The sequence below is a fragment of the Ranitomeya imitator genome, chromosome 8 (assembly GCF_032444005.1).
Source record: "Ranitomeya imitator isolate aRanImi1 chromosome 8, aRanImi1.pri, whole genome shotgun sequence".
NCBI classification, from domain to species: Eukaryota; Metazoa; Chordata; class Amphibia; order Anura; family Dendrobatidae; genus Ranitomeya; species Ranitomeya imitator.
In genome coordinates this window covers 163,865,080-163,885,066 of record NC_091289.1, presented here as the reverse complement: position 1 = coordinate 163,885,066, position 19,987 = coordinate 163,865,080, and the positions used below count along the sequence as shown (strand labels likewise).

Genomic DNA, 19,987 nt, shown 5'->3' with positions numbered 1-19,987 from the left:
TAAAAGTGGTTGTTACTGTTGTGAGACATTTAGATCAGGAGAGCAGACTGTCAATCATTACATGTCTCACACTGGTAACACCCCCTTTCCCTTAACCCCTTAGCTTTTTCGGTTTTGCGTTTTCGTTTTTAGCTCCCCTCCTTCCCAGAGCCATAACTTTTTTATTTATCCGTTAATATGGCCATGTGAAGGCTTATATTTTGCGGGACGAGTTGTACTTTGGAACTACACCATTGGTTTTACCATGTTGTGTACTAGAAAACAGGAAAAAAAATCCAAGTGCGGTGAAATTGCAAAAAAGTGCAATCCCACACTTGTTTTTTGTTTGGTGTTTTTGCTAGGTTCACTAAATGCTAAAACTGACCTGCCATTGTGATTCTCCAGGTCATTTTGAGTTCATAGACACCAAACATGTGTAGGTTATTTTGTGAAAAAAATTCCAAACTTTGCTAAAAAAAATTGTGCAATTTCCCGATACCCGTAGCGTCTCCATTTTTCGTGATCTGGGGTTGGGTGAGGGCTTATTTTTTGCGTGCCGAGCTGACGTTTTTAATGATACTATTTTGGTGCAGATACGTTCTTTTGATCGCCCGTTATTGCATTTTAATGCAATGTCGCAGCGACCAAAAAAAAGTAATTCTGGCGTTTTGAATTTTTTTCTCACTACGCCGTTCAGTGATCAGGTTAATCCTTTTCTTTTTGATAGATCGGGTGATTCTGAACACGGCGATACCAGATATGTGTATGTTTGATTTTCTTCTGATTGTTTTATTTTGAATGGGGCGAAAGAGGGTGATTTAAACTTTTATATTTTTTTTATTTTTTCCATATTTTTAAAAACATTTTTTATTACTTTTGCCATACTTCAATAGCCTCCATGGGAGGCTAGAAGCTGGCATAGCCTGATCGGCTCTGCTACATAGAGGCGATGCTCAGAGCGCTCCTTTGTAGCAAAATTACTGCATTGCTATGAGCGCCGAAAACTGTGTGGCGCTCACAGCATTAAGAACCATAGAGGTCTGCAGGAGACATCTGGTTGTTATGCCAATGCACCGATGACCCCCAATTACGTGACGGGGGTCAGCGGTGCGCGCATTTCCACCCGCATGGCCGGAAGCGCTTGTTAAATGCTGCTGTCAGAGTTTGACAGCGGCATTTAACTAGTTTATAGTCTCGGGCGGATCACAATTCTGCCCGCGCCTATTGCGGGCACATGTCAGCTGTTTAAAACAGCTGACATGTCCTGGCTTTGATGTGGGCTCACCGCTGGAGCCCACATCAAAGCGGGGGTTCTGCGATCGGGCGTACTTTTCCGTCCGATGGCAGAAAGGGGTTTAAGATAAGCTATGTAGACCGATTCTCAGGGAGATCTATGTCCGGCCCATAGATCTTAACAGCTCATTTACATATAAGAAAAACATGAATTTCTCTGGAATAAGACATCAGATTGCAGATATCAAGGTATAATTTTATTCAACTTCCAATGACCTACATATCCATATAGACGGCTTAGGAGGATTAATCCTACTGGCATGGTAGGTTCCCTTTAAATACTCTAGCATAATACTGGCATAGTTGAATTCATGCGCACTTGTGTTTTCTGGGTCATTTTGCTTGAGACGAGGAATTCATGCTCAATCTAAATGCATAAGAATTTCCACTAGAGCTTGATAGCATCTATATCACTATTTGGCTGCAGAACCAAAGCCCCCTTGCTGAAGGCCTCTCTTGTTTTTCTCCCATGCAGAACAATAATGACCTCCAGGGGTCAAAGATCTTAATATTCACACCATGTTTCACATTGAAAGCAAAAGGAGTAAAGGCAACATAAAAAGTGATCTGGAAGAAGTAGTGTGTGTATACGTGCAACCAGAAAATCAATTCAGCCGCAGCATTATAACATCAGCAGACGTTTATTACCAGTGAATTGAGTCTTCTTGAGTTTTGGCATTTTTATTACCTGTCACAGAGATTTTATTGAAAAGTTCATAAATTTAACCAGTAAGCAGCCTAAAACAACCTTCATGTCAGGACCTGTACACAGTTTTGTATGCAACAATTTTTCTGCTACTGTTAGACAAATGTTATTAGTGTTGGCCCGAACCTGCGTCATGGTATGGGTTTTGTGGCAGCTCTGGTTCCGCTATAGTTTAAATATAGCTTTTTTCCTTTCAGGCCAGCAAGAGTTAATGTCTGGTTCCTTGCTGGCAGTTGCTGTGTTGTTGGTCAGCTGATGTGGATGGTGACCACTCCCACCATCCATTAAATGGTCACATGATGCATCGGCTGACTGTTGGTAATAGAGTTTCCCAGACAGACCAGCCTTGGAGTTGCAGCTTTCTGCGGAATCTGCTTCTTCTGTGGATTTTGTTGTCATTTTCCATGTCCTCTGCGGTGTGGAGCTGGGCAGCGGAGCCTGGAGCTAAGTTTTGTGTATTTACCTTGTCTGTCTTGTGCTTGTCACTATCCCCTGTGGTTGTACCATCTGCAGTGGTGAAGCTAGCGCCTTTAATGGCCAGTACACTAGCCAGGGTGTTGTGAGTTTGACAGTTAGGAATGAGGTATGTGACGGCAGCGGGGGGAAGGACCCACTTAGGGCATTAGGGGAGTTCAATGACAGGCTCAGGCTGGAGCTCAGGAGATGACCCCATCCCCCTTTCCATATTGTTAGGGCCTTCATCTCCCCTTTAGCATCCAATTGTGTGTGTATTGTGCCATCTGCTGGAATGACCCCTGCTGGGACATAACATTATTACCAACCCGTACTATTTTCTGGGGAACCCATGGCTCAAGCCGAGGCTTTTGCTTGCCTGATCAAGACCCTTAAGAATGAGGTCACCGAGTTGCGGACTCAGGTGGTGCAGCAGTTTCAGCAGGTGTCGGGGTTCTTGGTCTCGGCTCATGTCCAGGCTCAGCCGGAACCCAAAATATCTCTCCCTGGCAGGTTCCCTAGAGGGAGAGGTAAATTTTTGGTCTTCAAGGAAGCCTGTAAGTTATATTTCTTGTAAAGACTGTTGCCTGGGTGCTACGGTCTCTAACATCCTTCTTGAATCTACCCCTCTTCTTCTCTGGTGGAAGCAGCTAAGGTGCTACCGGGGAATAGGGGCAGGATTCAACCCTCAACACAAGTAAACCCTGAGTTTCGAGGTCCTCTCAGGAGGAGGGATCAGGGGAGTGTGGTGGTTCCCCCTAACTTTAGAGGAAATGAGTTTGGTGACACGGGGGAATGCCTCTGTTGTCTCATTCCTCAAGGAGCTTACCATCTGTTGGCAAACATACAGTGGAAATAAACATTCAGGTCCAGACCTGTGTGTGAATGAGTATGTGTGGGTGTCCATTAAAAACATAAAGTGGAAGTATGCATCTGGGACCTGGAGTTCTAGGGTGATCGGGCAATATCGGGTGTCAGCCGTTATCAGCCCTAGGAACTTCCATTTGGAGTACCCCCACTAATGCAGGTACAGAACGTATTTCACAGGTCGTCCCTCTGGAGATGTATGGCGCCTCTGGAGCCTACGTTATTTTCGTCACCATCATGATGTGTTTGCTGTAAACCTGAGGATCAGGTAACTGCTGAGGTGAATCCTAGTGGGCTGAGGTGTCCTCACTGTATGTAATTACTGGTGAGGTCTGGAGTTGAGGGTACCATCTGCAGAGGTGAGTCTAGCGTCCTTGCCGGCTGATGCACTAGCCAGGGTATTGAGAGGTGACAGTTAGGTATGTGACAACGGCGGGGGGAAGGACCCGCTTAGGGCGTTAGGGATAGGCTCAGGGTGGAGCTCAGGAGGTGCCCCGTCCCTCGTCCCCTATTGTTAGGGCCTTCCTCTCCCCTTTACCATCCTGTTGTGTGTGTATTGTGCTGTCTGATGGAACGACCCCTGCTGAGTCATGACAATAATTAAATGAAGTATTGTGATTCAAATGAATCATGCAGTACAGGGACAGATGCAGTTAGGGCCAGAAATATTTGGACAGTGACACAAGTTTTGTTATTTTAGCTGTTTACAAAAACATGTTCAGAAATACAATTATATATATAATATGGGCTGAAAGTGCACACTCCCAGCTGCAATATGATAGTTTCCACATCCAAATCGGAGAAAGGGTTTAGGAATCATAGCTCTGTAATGCATAGCGTCCTCTTTTTCAAGGGACCAAAAGTAATTGGACAATGGACTCTAAGGGCTGCAATTAACTCTGAAGGCGTCTCCCTCGTTAACCTGTAATCAATGAAGTAGTTAAAAGGTCGGGGGTGGATTCCAGGTGTGTGGTTTTGCATTTGGAAGCTGTTGCTGTGAGCAGACAACATGCGGTCAAAGGAACTCTCAATTGAGGTGAAGCAGAACATCCTGAGGCTGAAAAAAAAGAAAAAATCCATCAGAGAGATAGCAGACATGCTTGGAGTAGCAAAATCAACAGTTGGGTACATTCTGAGAAAAAAGGAATTGACTGGTGAGCTTGGGAACTCAAAAAGGCCTGGGCGTCCACGGATGACAACAGTGGTGGATGATCGCCGCATACTTAATTTGGTGAAGAAGAACCCATTCACAACATCAACTGAAGTCCAGAACACTCTCAGTGAAGTAGGTGTATCTGTCTCTAAGTCAACAGTAAAGAGAAGACTCCATGACAGTAAATACAAAGGGTTCACATCTAGATGCAAACCATTCATCAATACCAAAAATAGACAGGCCAGAGTTAAATTTGCAGAAAAACACCTCAAGAAGCCAGCTCAGTTCTGGAAAAGTATTCTATGGACAGATGAGACAAAGATCAACCTGTACCAGAATGATGGGAAGAAAAAAGTTTGGAGAAGAAAGGGAACGGCACATGATCCAAGGCACACCACATCCTCTGTAAAACATGGTGGAGGCAACATGATGGCATGGGCATGCATGGCTTTCAATGGCACTGGGTCACTTGTGTTTATTGATGACATAAGAGCAGACAAGAGTAGCCGGATGAATTCTGAAGTGTACCGGGATATACTTTCAGCCCAGATTCAGCCAAATGCTGCAAAGTTGATTGGACGGCGCTTCATAGTACAGATGGACAATGACCCCAAGCATACAGCCAAAGCTACCCAGGAGTTCATGAGTGCCAAAAAGTGGAACATTCTGCAATGGCCAAGTCAATCTCCAGATCTAAACCCAATTGAGCATGCATTTCACTTGCTCAAATCCAGACTTAAGACGGAAAGACCCACAAACAAGCAAGACCTGAAGGCTGCGGCTGTAAAGGCCTGGCAAAGCATTAAGAAGGAGGAAACCCAGCGTTTGGTGATGTCCATGGGTTCCAGACTTAAGGCAGTGATTGCCTCCAAAGGATTTGCAACAAAATATTGAAAATAAAAATATTTTGTTTGGGTTATGTTTATTTGTCCAATTACTTTTGACCTCCTAAAATGTGGAGTGTTTGTAAAGAAATGTGTACAATTCCTACATTTTCTATCAGATATTTTTGTTCAACCCTTCAAATTAAACGTTACAATCTGCACTTGAATTCTGTTGTAGAGGTTTCATTTCAAATCCAATGTGGTGGCATGCAGAGCCCAACTCGCGAAAATTGTGTCACTGTCCAAATATTTCTGGCCCTAACTGTATATCATTGGTGCAACCTGTGCAGCCGCACAGGGGCCCGTTGGGCAAGGGGGCTCTACCAGCTGCGTTACAGGTAGAATTGTGCATTAGGATGTGCTATTGGACCTCAAAGGGCCCATGTACTGTTCTCGCACAGGGGTCTCTTCTGTCTGTATCCCCCTCCTGCTGCAGAACATACACAAGGTATTGCTGCATGCAAGATCCTGTATGATGCTAGAGGTAGTGCAAGTCTACAGTATATTACACACCTGAGGGCATTTCATGTCTGGTCATAAAGTGTGTGTCACTGTGAGAGGTACAGGCCCCAACAGTGGGGTACCCATGTGCAAGAATAAACTATAGACTCCTTGATTTGGCCACAGAATACTACCCACATACCATCACATGCATGGTGCAGGATGGATGGTAAATGTAGAATTATTGGTGTTTATCTGCTTAGAAATCCACTGATGAAAAGAAAGGGGGACTCAAAGTCCCCTGTTTGTATAGAGCGATTGTGAGCAGTCGTGAGCACTGGGAATCCCAGCAATCAGACCCCCAGTGACCACACACTTCATTCATCGATCAAAAATCTCTCATTGGTGTTCATAGCAACCAATCATTTTAGGACCAGAAATTCAATAAGGCTAATATCTTACAAGAGAAGTAATAGACAGTAAGGAGGACTATTTTAGAGGTTGCACGTATTCTATGGCTAATTCCTGCTATGTGAAGCAAATTAATTTTTCAAATCACAAGTATCATGAATCTGAGCCTGGCTGCACAATTGCAACCAGTTAAATTTTTCTCTAAAACGCGTATCAGAGAAAATACACTTTGGCGCCTTGTCACATGATGGGTCGTCACGATAGCTGGGGTTCTGCAGAAGACCCCCGTGGCTGAGGTTTACAGGAGATCATAATTTATGCTACACATAGCAGTGCTGAAGAAATATAAAAAAACATAAAATAAAAATATGAAATAACTGCAAATAGTAAAATCAGGTAATAATAGGATCATATGAGTTCCACCTGTAAAGCCGGTCGAAAAGCACACTGTAACTTTCTCCTTTGATGAATGCAAAATATTTCAATGTGCTGAAAGTTCTGCCTCCTACAGCAGGCAATGCCAGGAAACAGAGCGTGCCTTATCCTAGTGCAAACACAGAACACGCAATGCACCGGGTCACCTTTATTCTTCAAGATGCAGAATGGAAAGAACTGGTTTTCAAGGCCGCACTGCCATCTGATTCATTTCTGGATAATAGTTAATAATAATGAAATGCTGCTTCATAAGGTTATCTAATAGTAGAAATGTAATGAATTCAGATCAAGTGCTCTGTCTAGTGTAGGGGCGGACACCGACAACTTAGAGGCCTTGTGAAGAGTCAACGTGTGGGCCTCCGCCTGCCAGCATTGGTGCACTTCCATCTTTTATATTTAAACTAACAATAATGTTATAAAATATTTTATCTTTTTGAAAAATGGGAAGATAGTGTTCATTTTACCTGCAGCAATGCAGTAAAGGGTTTAATGGTATGATCTCTTGTGGGCTAGAGCAATGACGGTATTAAAGTGTTGACCACTTTACAAGGTATTAATATAGAATATCAGATTGGTGGGGGTCCGACAGCTTGTACCCCTATCAGTCAGCTCTCCGGATGTAAACACATTGAACAGTGCAACAATGCAGCTGCTGTCTGGTGCTGCAGAATAGCTCCTACTCAACTGAAAAAGAAGCTGTTCTGCAGTACTCGACAGCAGCCGCTACATATTGAATTTAGCAGCGTATTGTGTTTTTTACATCTGCCCATCATCAGAGCCAGCCACCGCAGACAAAGATAAGAAAGGGACCCTTTTCAAGGACAATATCTGTGCCATTTTTGGTCCAATAGTTCATCATAATGCACAATTACACTTGCTTTGAACGAAGAAATGGGCCTCCTTGTCTCTTGGGTCCCTGTGCGGTGCTCACCAATGATATGTTCCTTCCCCGGTCAGAGCTTAAAATAGCTTATACATGGATGGACATGCTATTGGTACAACCTGTGCAAGGGCACAAAGGGGTCCAGTTCCACCTCCAAATCAGAAAGCTGCTTCTGTCACAGACACATAGAGGGGTGCATTATGATGAACTATTGATCTTCAAAGCAGTGACGGACATAGAAAGAAGTAAGACCCTATGCAAGGACAGTATATGGGCCACTCTTTTCATCAGTGACTAAAGTTGCTCCCTGCCCTCTTACTTGCAGCTGCAAAGGACGCATGTAGTGTTCGTGCACAAGAGCCTTCTTCTCTTTGTCCTTCCCTGAGCTGATTGGTGGAGGTGGCAGGTGTAGAGACCACCAATCTGATATTGCGACCCATTCCAGAGAAGGGCTATCAATCTCTTGTCAATAGACAACCCTTTTAAGGATAATTTATCTTTCCAAGCCCTTATTTATGGGTCAGAGTTGAGATCCACTTTGGCATTCTCGAAATATATAGACAACCATTTATTCGAATGGCCACCACCATATTATGCCATATTTCGCTGAAGGTAATAGGTCTGACCCTACCTGACTTCTTCCTCTGATAACAGCTAGTCTCCATGGGTCCAGACCAGTTAGGTTCCTGTTAAAATAAGGTAACCTTCATGAGACAACCCAATGGGACTTTAGAAAAAAAATATTCTACGACAATATTTTGAAATATTGTGGTATGTTTTCAGAAATCATCTGCAATTTACTAATTTCTTTCTGTTGCCCAAGTCAAGGGAGTGTCCAATTATTTCACCGTAGATCAACCCAATTGAATGTGTTTGAATTTCTTAAGTCTTAACAAATACCTTCTGTTTTTCAATCATCTGATCCCTACAGTAAACAGAACAAGTTGTCCTCCAGTCTGTCTTCCTATACGCTGAGCAGCTCACACGGTGTTCTTCTGTCTCTGAGCTTTCTGCTTCAATAACACAGGGTCAAGTCATCTTAAATGCATTAAGGAGGAAATATATTTACACGGATACTTATTATTTCTTCCGTACTGAGTCATGTAGGCTTTATTTGCAATAAAGTTATGTTTTATTGGCCAAAGTTTTACAGCAAGTTAGAACTTGATGCAAGAAAATAATGTATAGGACTGCTGCATCCCCTTGCTATACCAGTGATCAGCATGCAAAAAATGATAGTCCCATAGTGGGACAAAGTACAAAAGTAAAAAAAAAATCTAAATATATTGTACACATAGGTAAATATTTTTATGAAACAAAATGTAAATGCGGCGCCCCAGTGTCCTGGTTGTCGCAGTGATGTCATTATCCCTTCAGGGGAGAAGTGATGTCATGTCAAAAGGCAATGAAAGACAACCACATTCAGGTATCACACACATGCAACATGTTCACACTCCAGACCAGAAGGGGGAGCTCTAAGCCTGTTTAGGGTGAGCTCCCCTACTTAGATCCTGATCTGGAGGGAAAAGGGGTTCAGTTCCTGTCAGGCAGGGAGAAGGAGAGGAGCTCTGCTGGCATGACGTGCTGAAACTCCTGGGAAAAGACACTAAAAGGTGAACATACTGCAGAGAGTGTGCAGGAAAGCAGAGCACAGGAGAGAAATACCAGATGGAGATCAGCCAGGAACAAGCTGCTCCTTTCTGAGGCGCAGAAGCCGGTAGCCAGGAACACCGAGGGACCAACTGTCTCTAAGCCTTGCTCCAGGTTGTCCGGCAGGACAGTGATTTACAGGTTGGCTGCCCGACCTTAATACCTAAGAAGACACGGTGGCAACTTGTGGAGGTCGGGGCATCTCTAGGGTCCCTATAAACAAGCCTCAGGCCATCAGTCATAGGGGTTTGTCCTATCCACACCATCTGGGGGACAGAGAGGAAGAAATAACATATAGAACATCTACAAGAGTTGTGAGGACCTTACCGAGAAGCTCAGCAGGAAGGTACTACAACACACAGGAGCTAGAAGGAATGCTACTGATTTCCACCTGGATAAAGGGGACTCTGGAATTGCCTTCAGACCGACTGGACTCTGCCTGCCCTGTCATCTGGCGCTCCGGGATGAGGATACTATCTGAAGTCTTCAGTAAACAAGGTAAAAGACTGCAAACCTGTCTCCTCGTTCTTTACTGCACATTGCCCATATATAAACTCTTTTACTGGACAACCCTGAGGGCCACGGACCGGGTCAGCCACCGTGACATCCCCCGAACCGCAGGACCCGGTGTCGAGTACCCCATTGCCCTACTCTGGGGGCGATCCATAAACAATAAAATTACACATATATAGGATCGCCGAGTCCACAACGACCCAACTTATGGAACTCTCCCACTTGTTAACCCATCTAGTGAACACCATAAAAAAAGAAATAAAAAAACAAGGCAAAAAATAATTCTTCATACCGCTGAACAAAGAGTGGAATAAAACACGCTCAACAAGACAAATATGAATAAACATGGTACCGCTCAAAACATCTTGTCCTACAAAAAATAAGCCATCATACAGCTCCATCAATAGAAAAATAAAAACGTCATAGCTCTGAGAATAAAACGATGCAAAAATAATTATTTTCTCCATAAAATAGTTTTTATTGTTTAAAAGCACCAAAACATGAAAAAAACGATATAAGTGTGGCATCGCTGTAATCGTACTGACCCGAAGAATAAAACTACCTTAACAATTTTACAACACACGGAACGACATAAACCTCCCAAATAAAATTTCCTGAATTGCTGTTCTTTGTTCATTCTGCCTCCCAAAAATCGAAATGGAAAGTGATCAAAAAATGTCATATGCCCGAAAATGGTACCAACGTCAACTCATCCCGCAAAACAAACCCTCACATGTCTCTGTCGGCTGAAATATGGAAAAATTATAACTCTCAAAATATAGTGATGCAAAAACTAGCTTTTGCAATAAAAAGCGTTTTTAGTTTGTGACAGCAGCCAAACATAAGATCCCAATATAAATCTGGTATCAATGTAATCGCAGCGACCCGAAAAATACAGTCGCCAAATCATTTATACCGCACGAGGAATGGCATAAAAAATTAATAAAATTAAATCTTCACCTGTTGATTTGTTCGTTCTGCCTCCCAAAGATCCCAGTAAGGCTTGGCACACATTCATCCTGTGCTTTGTGCTGAGCACTTTGATCGGGGCTTCTGTGTAAATCTCTGAAGTGCATGATTCAGACGGAACCTTTGGCAGAAGATTCCCTATGATGAGGCAGATGCAGGCACTGTGGACGCCATAGGACCTGTAATCTGGCGGTGTCCTTCTTTTTAGGATTGCATAAAAGTACTGTCGACCATAGTTTTCATAGTTTGCAGGTTTGAAAAGAAGGACGCCGCAGAACAGAGGCCAGAGAGAGTCCAGAGTAAATCTGCTGACTCATTATATAGTGAATGGATCCCTCGGGGGTTTCATCTGAATCCCGTCACTCAGCGATTTAGATGGAAACCCCAAAGTAAGTGGTCATCAGCGTACAGCGCCGGATAAATGTGATCCTAAATGTAATGTAAAATGTTCCCAATAAAAGCTTGCAACTCAATCCACAAAAAAAGCAAGTCCCCACTCAGGCCCATCATCTGTCAATGGAAATATATGGGAATTCCACGTTACTGGTAGTACAAAGGATCTAGAAAGGTGAAATGGCTCCTCACTCTTCAAGAGAAGTTCAGCAAATTATGTGCTCCCAAATCCAAATGCCCAATTCCTTCTGAGTCCCATAGTGTACCTAAATCACATATTGCGTCCATGTTTGGCATTTCTGAAGTGATGAGAGCCCTCCTAACTTATGGGTGCATGTCTCCACAAACATGAGCTGGGCATAACGTACTGGTGACTGCAACATACTGGTCACTACAATGGCAGTTTGCAATTTTCACTGCGCAATATCCACTGCTGCTTGTTTCTGGAAAACACCCATGTAGTCAAAATTGTCCCTACACCTAAAGATAAATTCCCAAAGAGGTATAATTTCCAAAATGGGGTCACTTGAGGGGGGGATTCTGCTGTTCTGGCAATTAGGGGCTCTGTATATGAAGTCCGCAAACTATTCTAGGAAAATCTGAGCTCCATTAGGCAAATAGCACTCTGTCCCTCCTGAGTCTCTCCGTATGGCTAAGCAGTACTGTACAGCCACATATGGGGTATTGCCACGTTTAGTAGAAATTGTGGGACAAATTATAGTGCCATTTTTACCCACTTCTTGTATGAAAATTTTAAATCTGGGGCTAAAACAAAATTTTGGTGGTAAAAAATGAATAATTTTTTCTTCACAGCCCAAAGGTATAAAATTCTGTGCCTCAAAAGAAGTATTCCCCCACATATGGGGTACCAGCGAAATCAGGAGAAATTGCACAACAAATTGTATGGTGCAATTTCTCCTGTTACCCTTACGAACATACAAAATTTGGGGCTAAAATATAAATTTTGTGGTGAAAATTGTAATTTTTTTCTTTCACAGCTCAACGTTATAAACTTCTGTAAGGCACCCGGGGGTTCAAGGTGCTCACCACACATCTAGTTTCCAAATTGGAGTCAAAGGTTTCCATTGTTTAGGAGCATCAGGGGCTCTCCAAATGGGACATGGCTTTGGAGTGCCCACCAGGGCCGTGGGTACTCGGTACCGGGCTGGTTCTTAAAAGGATGTGTCACGGCAGAAGTGACCCGGTCTGTGGCCCTGGGTGTCCAATAAAGGGGATGAATGGAAGTGGAAATAAAGTCTAATGTAGTAATGTTCATGACGCCACCTGTGGTACTCGGCCAGGGATGGCCGACGCTGCTTAAAGGGATCCTCTGGGGCTGATGGTAATGCAGCTTAGATGGTTTTGCTCCCCACAGGTGGAGCGGAGGCCCCAGGGCTACCAGGACAGTCTATGAGGGGTTGTAGGTGTTGGGGTGCAGGAAATAATAGGAGGACACAGGATTTGCGGTCTCTACCTTTTACTGGTGAAATTGCAGTCCAGAGCACAGATTACAGGTGATCTTTGAAATCTGGGCAGCCTGGAAGCGGTTCGGAATCTCCCTAGCCAGGTGGGGTTGGAAGCCTTCCTTTCTGCGCTGAATTCTCTGTCCCTTGCTGCCTGAGGCTTCACACAAGGTCCTTTCTCAATCTGTCCTTTTAGGTGGACACTACCCACATGGCAGGCAGCTCGAGCCTTTTTACAGGCGTCCCTTCTCTCGTGTTGACTCCGGGCTCTAATCTGCTGCTGTGCCTTCGGATGTCAGTGGTGGCCAGGAGACCTGCAATCTCCTGCCCTCCAGTTTCTGCTGTGGGGCATACAGTTCCCACACAACCTCGGACCCCCGTGTCCGGCTTCTTGCGCTCAATCCTTGGAGGGAGCTCAATCGCAGCTCCACTCCAAGTTCTCCTCTCCTCACATGCTTCCTCTTCCTCAGACTAGCTCTGACTCACTAACTCCTCCTCCAGACCAGAACTTATAGGGAAGCTACCCTGAAACTGGGTCTAGAGCTCTCCCTTCTGGACTGGAGTCAGGAAAGTGTTGTATGCTAGTGTTACCTGCAATGGGGACTCCTTCTCACTACCAGGCATGGCATCACCCTCTCTGGGAGGCAGGTAATACCACTGTGACAACTGGATTCCTGGGGTGTCACAAATTCCTCTAATGATTCCAGGAAATTTTACATTCAAAAAGTCAAATGACGCTCCTTCCCTTCCGAACCCTGCTGTGCGCCCAAACAAGAGTTTTCTCCCACATATGAGGTATCAGTGTACTCAAGAGAAATTATACAACAAGTTGTAAGCAGCAATTTCTCCTGTTACCCTTATGAAAATGAAAAAATTGGGGATAAAATAACATTTTTGTGTAGAAAATGTGATTTTATTATTTTCACGGCTCAACGTTATAAACCGATGTGAAGCACCTGGGGGTTCCAGGTACTCACCTCACTTCTAAATACATTCTTTGAGGGGTCTAGTTTCCAAAAGGATATCACTTATGGGGGATTTCTACTGTTTAGGCACATCAGGGGCTCTCCAAATGGGACATATATATTTCTGGTAATTTGCATAACATCTGTGGACTACAATGTTGGCAGTCCTTCCATCTACCAGGTCTTGTACGTTTCTAAATATTCTGTTTGGAACAAAGAACAATAAAGCAGAACAAAACCTGTTATTAAATTTCACTCACTGTAATAGATCTGTCATTACATACACTATGTTGGCACAAGTAGTTTTTACATAGCACTGGTAATGTGTTCATTACAATTTCTCCATAACTGAGGCCAAGACTAAAAAACAGGCACTGAATTCCCTTCTATCAACTAGAAATCTATTTACCAGTTCTTGCTGGACCTTTTGGAGAAAGGGAATCCAGTCTTGGTAGGATTTCTAACCAATCGGGTGACAAGCATCTGCAAAGGTCTCTTCTACAGAGAACCTACATTGTTACCAAACAAGGAGTTTTCATAAAATCACTGTTTTTTTTTTTGTTTTTTTTTTTTTTTTACCAGGGGCTTATCACTAGAGAACTAGTAAATCAGATAGTCCTCCATATTCATGAGCTCTGTATAACACCACCTCCACCACTGATTGGCAGCTTTCTGTGCACACTGTGTATAGGCAGAAAGCTGCCAATCAGGGGTGTAGGTGGGGTTATGCAGAGCTCAGTATTCAGAGACCTACCATTATGCTCCTCTCATATGGGGGACCAAAAACCTGGTGACAGATTCCCTTTAATTAAATGCACAGAGCATGTCAAAGCAAAAATTAAAAAGCACCATGTATAAAGTCGCTATACAAGCTTATTGTGTAATTCAAATATTAAAAATAAATTTAAAATAAAAAAGTTGCACTATTCATGCAAACACATGATTTTGAAATTGATAAGGAGCCATGCAATGTTTGCAGCGACACATAGGTTTTATATACACAACTATGCAAAAGTTAGCAATTAACATGAATTTCAAGATGAGTTGTGGCGTACCACCACCAAGCTCTCTCATCAAGACTGGTGTGAAAAATGCTGTTGATGAGTCAGGGTCAATGTGTCTCTACCCCAAGAAATGTTATTTGGTGGCGTGTCACGCCTGTTCAGCTGGAATCACACTTCTAGTTTTTGTGGACGTTTTTGATGTCGGTATAGAGTATCTAGAGTTTAGATAGGTAAAGTGTTTTTTTTTTGTTTGAATTAATTCCTATTTTTTATTCCAAAAACTACTTAAAAACTATCAATAAAACTGCATGTGTGATATATGCACCTTCATGTTGTCATAACAAAGCAAATCCCTTCTTAAGCTAGGGTCACATTGCGTTATGTGAACCCGTTAAACGGACTACGTTACACCGCGGCATAACGCGGTGTAACGTAGTCCGTTAACGCCGCCATTGCTTGTAATGGCAAACGCACCGCTAGCGCACGCTCACAATGGGCGTGCGCTAACGATGTGCCGTCATTTGAGTGATGGACCTCGAACGGGCTATGCGCTAAACGGACTGCCCTAACGCAATGTGAACCTAGCCTTACTCAGGGACCAAGCAACAACATTCGTCACCCTTCATGTGTATATGAGTGTTGAAAATGAACTGTCACATGCCTACAACATAAGGAACCAGGCGGCGTTACATGAACTCTACTATTATTCCCATTATTAGTTTGTATGGGCTCAGTGATGGCCACAGAGGAACATAAAGAAGCTCCGACCTCAGCTCCTGTCAATGATGGTTGTCCCAGGTGCCAAAGAGAAGTGACTGAGAGATCAGAGGGGTTGTGACAAGGTTTGTACCGGACAGTTAGTGTCTGTCCGCTGCTAAACGCTGAACACGGGCTTCTCCCGTAAGTTCGGTGGAAAAGGTTTGGAAGTCTATGGCAGAGAGTCTTTGTAAATGTACCCACAAGGGGGAATTTTTCAATGTCCGCATTTTAGTATTCTGGTGTCAAAAGTTGCAAATTTTAATACCTACTATTTTTCTTAGCACATTTGTGACTTTTTCTTGCTTTGTGCTTTTCTTATCACTTTTTTTTAAATAGGTTGTCCACTACTAGGACAACCCCTTCCTAAACTAAATGTTTGGCCCCAATAAAATAATAAAGTCTATACTTGCCTCCATTCCAGTGGGATGAGTGGATCCGTCGCTTCATCTTCATGCTCAGTTCCTACGAAGATGGAGACATGGGCGCCGGTATCACGTGTCACAACACCGAATCACAGCCCAGGGGAGAGAGAGTGCCGATACCGTGGGCATGGCGCCGGCACAGGAGGAGAGTACAGGCTTTATGATTTTATCGGAAATCTGCAGCAAAAATGCTGAATCTACATTAAATCTGCAAGTCAAAAATAAGCAAGGTGGTCATGGGATTTTAAGATTCTCATTCACTTTGCTGGCATCAGGAAACCCTTCAGGTTTTGTGCCAGCAAAAAATCCGGCAAACGTGTCAGATCTGCAATGTGTGCACAGGCCCTAAGGCTTCATCCAGCCTTCCATTTTTCCCATATGCGTTCTTTCCCTGTTGTGCACAGATAAAGCACGTATCCATAATAGCCTATGGTGCTGTTCACATGTATGTGTTTATTGTTTGTTGTCCATTTCGTCCACCCAAATATATCATGGAGACTCCTGTTTTTAATCAAAGTCTCAAATTAAAATCATATATGCAAGTCGATATATTTTTTGGGCCATAAGTGAAAATTACTGATGGCAAAAAATGGGAACCACTGACCAAACACTGATTAAAATCTGATCCAAATATTGATGATTAAAATTGCTCCTCTTTTTTAAGGTTTGAGAAAAAAAAGTGGACGTCTGAAAAAGGTCTTACTCTTACCAACGAAATCCAGTCTTAGTAAATTTCTCCCTATAGAACGTCAGTAAATCATTATTACAAGTGTCAATGCTAATCTGTTATATTAACATTACGTAAAAGCGCAACGACGGATGAAGACTTGTCATCTCGAACTCGCATGATGAGTAACATGACTCGGTTGTTTCCTGACTACGGTACATCATCGCCCTTCCCTTAATTGCTTAACACGGCGTCTGTAATGTATTCTGGAGAATATACGAGAGGCAGAAGTAATTGTCACCTTAGCAGATTCCATACATATTCCGTTTATTAGACGCCGCAGGGCATGGAGTGAATCGTCAGCAACGGGGTTAATGCAAGACGGTGGAAGCCTGTAGTCCCAGCGATGGCTATAAGTATGCAATGTGCATTATGCTATGTGAATGCAGCATGAAAAATTGGGTGAAAGGTCTCATCCCCCTCCCCAAACCAAGGTGCAGAACAGAGAAGAGGAACAGCAGCAGCAGGGCGTCATATCCGAACGAAAACAAGTCTCAGATGTTGGGCGTAACTAGACAGAACCAGTCAGGACTGGCCCACCCCAAAATACATTCCCCCTTTCCCAGAATCAGACGGGATATTCCTTCTATTATCTGTGCTCTCCTCTTATAGCTCCTGCTGATTAAAGCTGCTCCGTCCCCTCCTCCATTCCCCATCTTCTAGGCAGCGTCATTCAATGTCCTAATATTTCCTTCCCTGACTCACTTGTCCGTACCGCTACGTCCAGACGATTTTGGCATATGTAACGTAGTATTGGGAAGACGGTGTCAAAAATCAACAATTTAATTTTCTTGTAAATGGACCAAGAGTATACAGATCCTTCAGAGATTGGATTTAGTGATCACTCGGGTCTCCGTGTTTAACTATTTCTGCTCAAGCATGGTGGTTCATGGTCGAAATCAATGCTGCCGAGGCTCTACCATTCGACTAATGTATTTGATTTTTTTTTTCTTCTGTTAATCGCTATAGGAAATAGTTGTGAAATATACTTTTGACTTATTCTATACATGTCGGCCACTAGTGGGTTCAGTAGCTATTAGTGCCAGAAATGCAGAGTTAAAGGGCTATTCCCATCTTAGGCCTCATTCTGACGTCCGTGTTGCCTCTGTTTTTTTTTCACAGATACAACAAGTATCCATTATAACCTTTTCACATGTCAGGTTTTTTTCATGGACATTACGTCTTTGCAAAACACACGGAGAAATGTGATATTTCAGGTTTTTCTTTTTTAATAAATTTGCAAAAATTTCTACATTTCTGTTTTTTTTCAGTCAAGATGGGATGCAGAGTGTACATTAATGAGAAAAAAAAATGAACTTTTTTGAATTTACCAAATGGCTGCAATGAGACAAAGAGTGAAAAATGTAAAGGGGTCTGAATACTTTCCGTACCCTCTGTATATAAAGATATAAGAGACAGTAAAAGAAATAGAACAGTAGAGTGAACCCTGCACACAAGAGCTTACTATCTAAGTGGGTTAAAGGTTAGACACCAGATATGAGAGCTGTATTGGCTGGAATTCAAGTGGGATGCACTGTGCACCGAGTTAGATAGTGGAACTGGTAGTTGGTGGGAAGCACTGGAATAGATAAAACCTTGAAGTATTCAAAGTTTTTATGTCAAATCTAAATTGCAATGATTCCGTTCTCTCCTGAGAAAGCGATTTAGCACCTCCTTATCTAGCAAATCAACGGAAGCTTCTGCTGTCAGCAATGAAAACTTTTGACGTAAAACAGATGTTCTGCTCAGAGCTCTGAGCTTGGCTTCTGGAACCATCAGAAGCGGTCATAGCCAGGCCCATGGTTCCCCGACAATGGACACTGCAGGCCATAGGTAGTATTACATGGCCAGGCAAAGTCCACCAGAGCCTATGAATGGACCACCTCTATGCCTGTATGGACATGTTTTATCTTCATGAGTTGACCACTTTAACATATAGAATCATAAAAACCCCAGGTCAAATATCACTTTAAACGAAAGTTTATGCAGATGTGCTCCCTCACACATGGAATAATACAGTTTAGATTTTTTACTCGGATTTTCCAGGCAGAAAATTGGCAGCATATTACAGAAGCAGGAAACTTTAGCAAATATTGCGGAAAAAAAAAACCCAACTATCCAACATCTGAGTTGAAATTAACCTGTGGTGTGGATTTTATATCTGCAGCACATTAATTAATAGTGAAAATATTTAACTTGAACTTCACCTTTTGCAAAGGATAGGGTGAAAATCATACAAAATTCACGGTATAAGTGGCCGTTTCAGGACTGTTGCCCTTAGCTTAAAAACAGCAAAAAAACGCAGCAAAAACGCCCTGTGTGAACTTACCCTAAGAGTTTTCGTACTGTCGAAGGTGAGAAAAGGTCTGATCCTGGAGATGTTTTAAGGTGCAGGTGACACGAGCGAATGAGTGATTGGGCATAGAGAATAAAGGAAAGTCTTGTATCAAATATGACCTGAAGACAGCGAGCTTGCTGCGTGTGAGTAAAGGTTGCACCACCCAAGGAAATTGCAAAGCCGAGTATAGATAGTTTAGTAGAGGGAGGAAACACAAGAAGTTCAGCTTTGTATTGAAGTGTGTTGTATACTTATATTTCTCTGCCATATCTGTGCATCATGAATCGTGGTATGTGTTAAAGGGGCCCACTGAGACTCTTTCGCCAGGGGCCCACGAAAACCTGGAGCTGGCCCTGACCCCATAGACTATAAATGAAACATAGGTTGAGCATGCTCATCTCAGCTCCATTCATAGCTCATTTTTCAGAATAAATGGTAATCCCAGCATTTGGACCCTCAGTGATCAGTAAGTTATCCCCCTATCTAATAGGAAGTATCCCTCTAACATTATGTACTGTTGCTCCATAATTCACCGTGTCCTGGCAAGGAGTTAACAAATGACCCAGTTCTTATAACCTTACCCTTTGTTTAAAGAACAGGGAAAGAAAACATGTTTTGCTGGGAACTCGATCTTATTGTGTACTGGATTGTGCAGCTCTTTGTTACTGGGCAGACTGGTGTGTATATCAGACCTCAGTAACAGGGAGGGCTAGCCTCTGCTGCCGTCAGGCAGGGGGGCTGTTTTGAAACATAAGGAACACAGCTGGGAAAGTTTTTGCATCACTCTGCTCATTCCGTTCCTAGAAATGACCGTACTTCGAAAGTTTCTAAAGGATCTAGATCACGTAGCACAGAAAATTAGAAAAGTTCATATTCAGGGTGCTTAATTTCATATTTGACACCATTAATATTAGGTTGCTAATCTTTTTATTAACTTACTCATGTAAATGATGTAAAGAGTCAACATGGCCTTTTCTACTTGGTTAATAGTCTCTCTACAAGTGTGCAATCCTTCAGTCTGACAGCACAGGTCGTGCGGCTGTATGCGGATGGTGCCGCATGCGTCGTTTTGACGATGCGGAAAAAAAAATGCTACGTGGCTGCGTCTCCGCTGGTCGCCGCATCGTCAAAACGACGCATGTGGCACCATCCGCATACAGCCGCACGACCTGCGTACCTAATGTTAAATATAGGTACGCAGGCCGCATGCAGATGTAGGCGGAGCTAGCAGCGGAGGTGCAGCTGAGGGCGGGGCTTCACGGAGGAAGTCCGCAGTCCG

At 43.2% G+C, this 19,987-nt stretch overlaps 1 long non-coding RNA gene across 1 annotated transcript; it reads right to left on the bottom strand.

The window, feature by feature from the left end:
• Window positions 1-6,501: 6,501 nt before the first annotated feature.
• Window positions 6,502-18,765, bottom strand: LOC138647082 (uncharacterized). Its single transcript, XR_011314870.1, has 3 exons — window positions 18,700-18,765; window positions 8,137-8,191; window positions 6,502-6,522 (listed from the first exon to the last, which is right to left on the bottom strand). It is a non-coding gene; the product is annotated as an uncharacterized lncRNA (long non-coding RNA).
• Window positions 18,766-19,987: the final 1,222 nt, after the last annotated feature.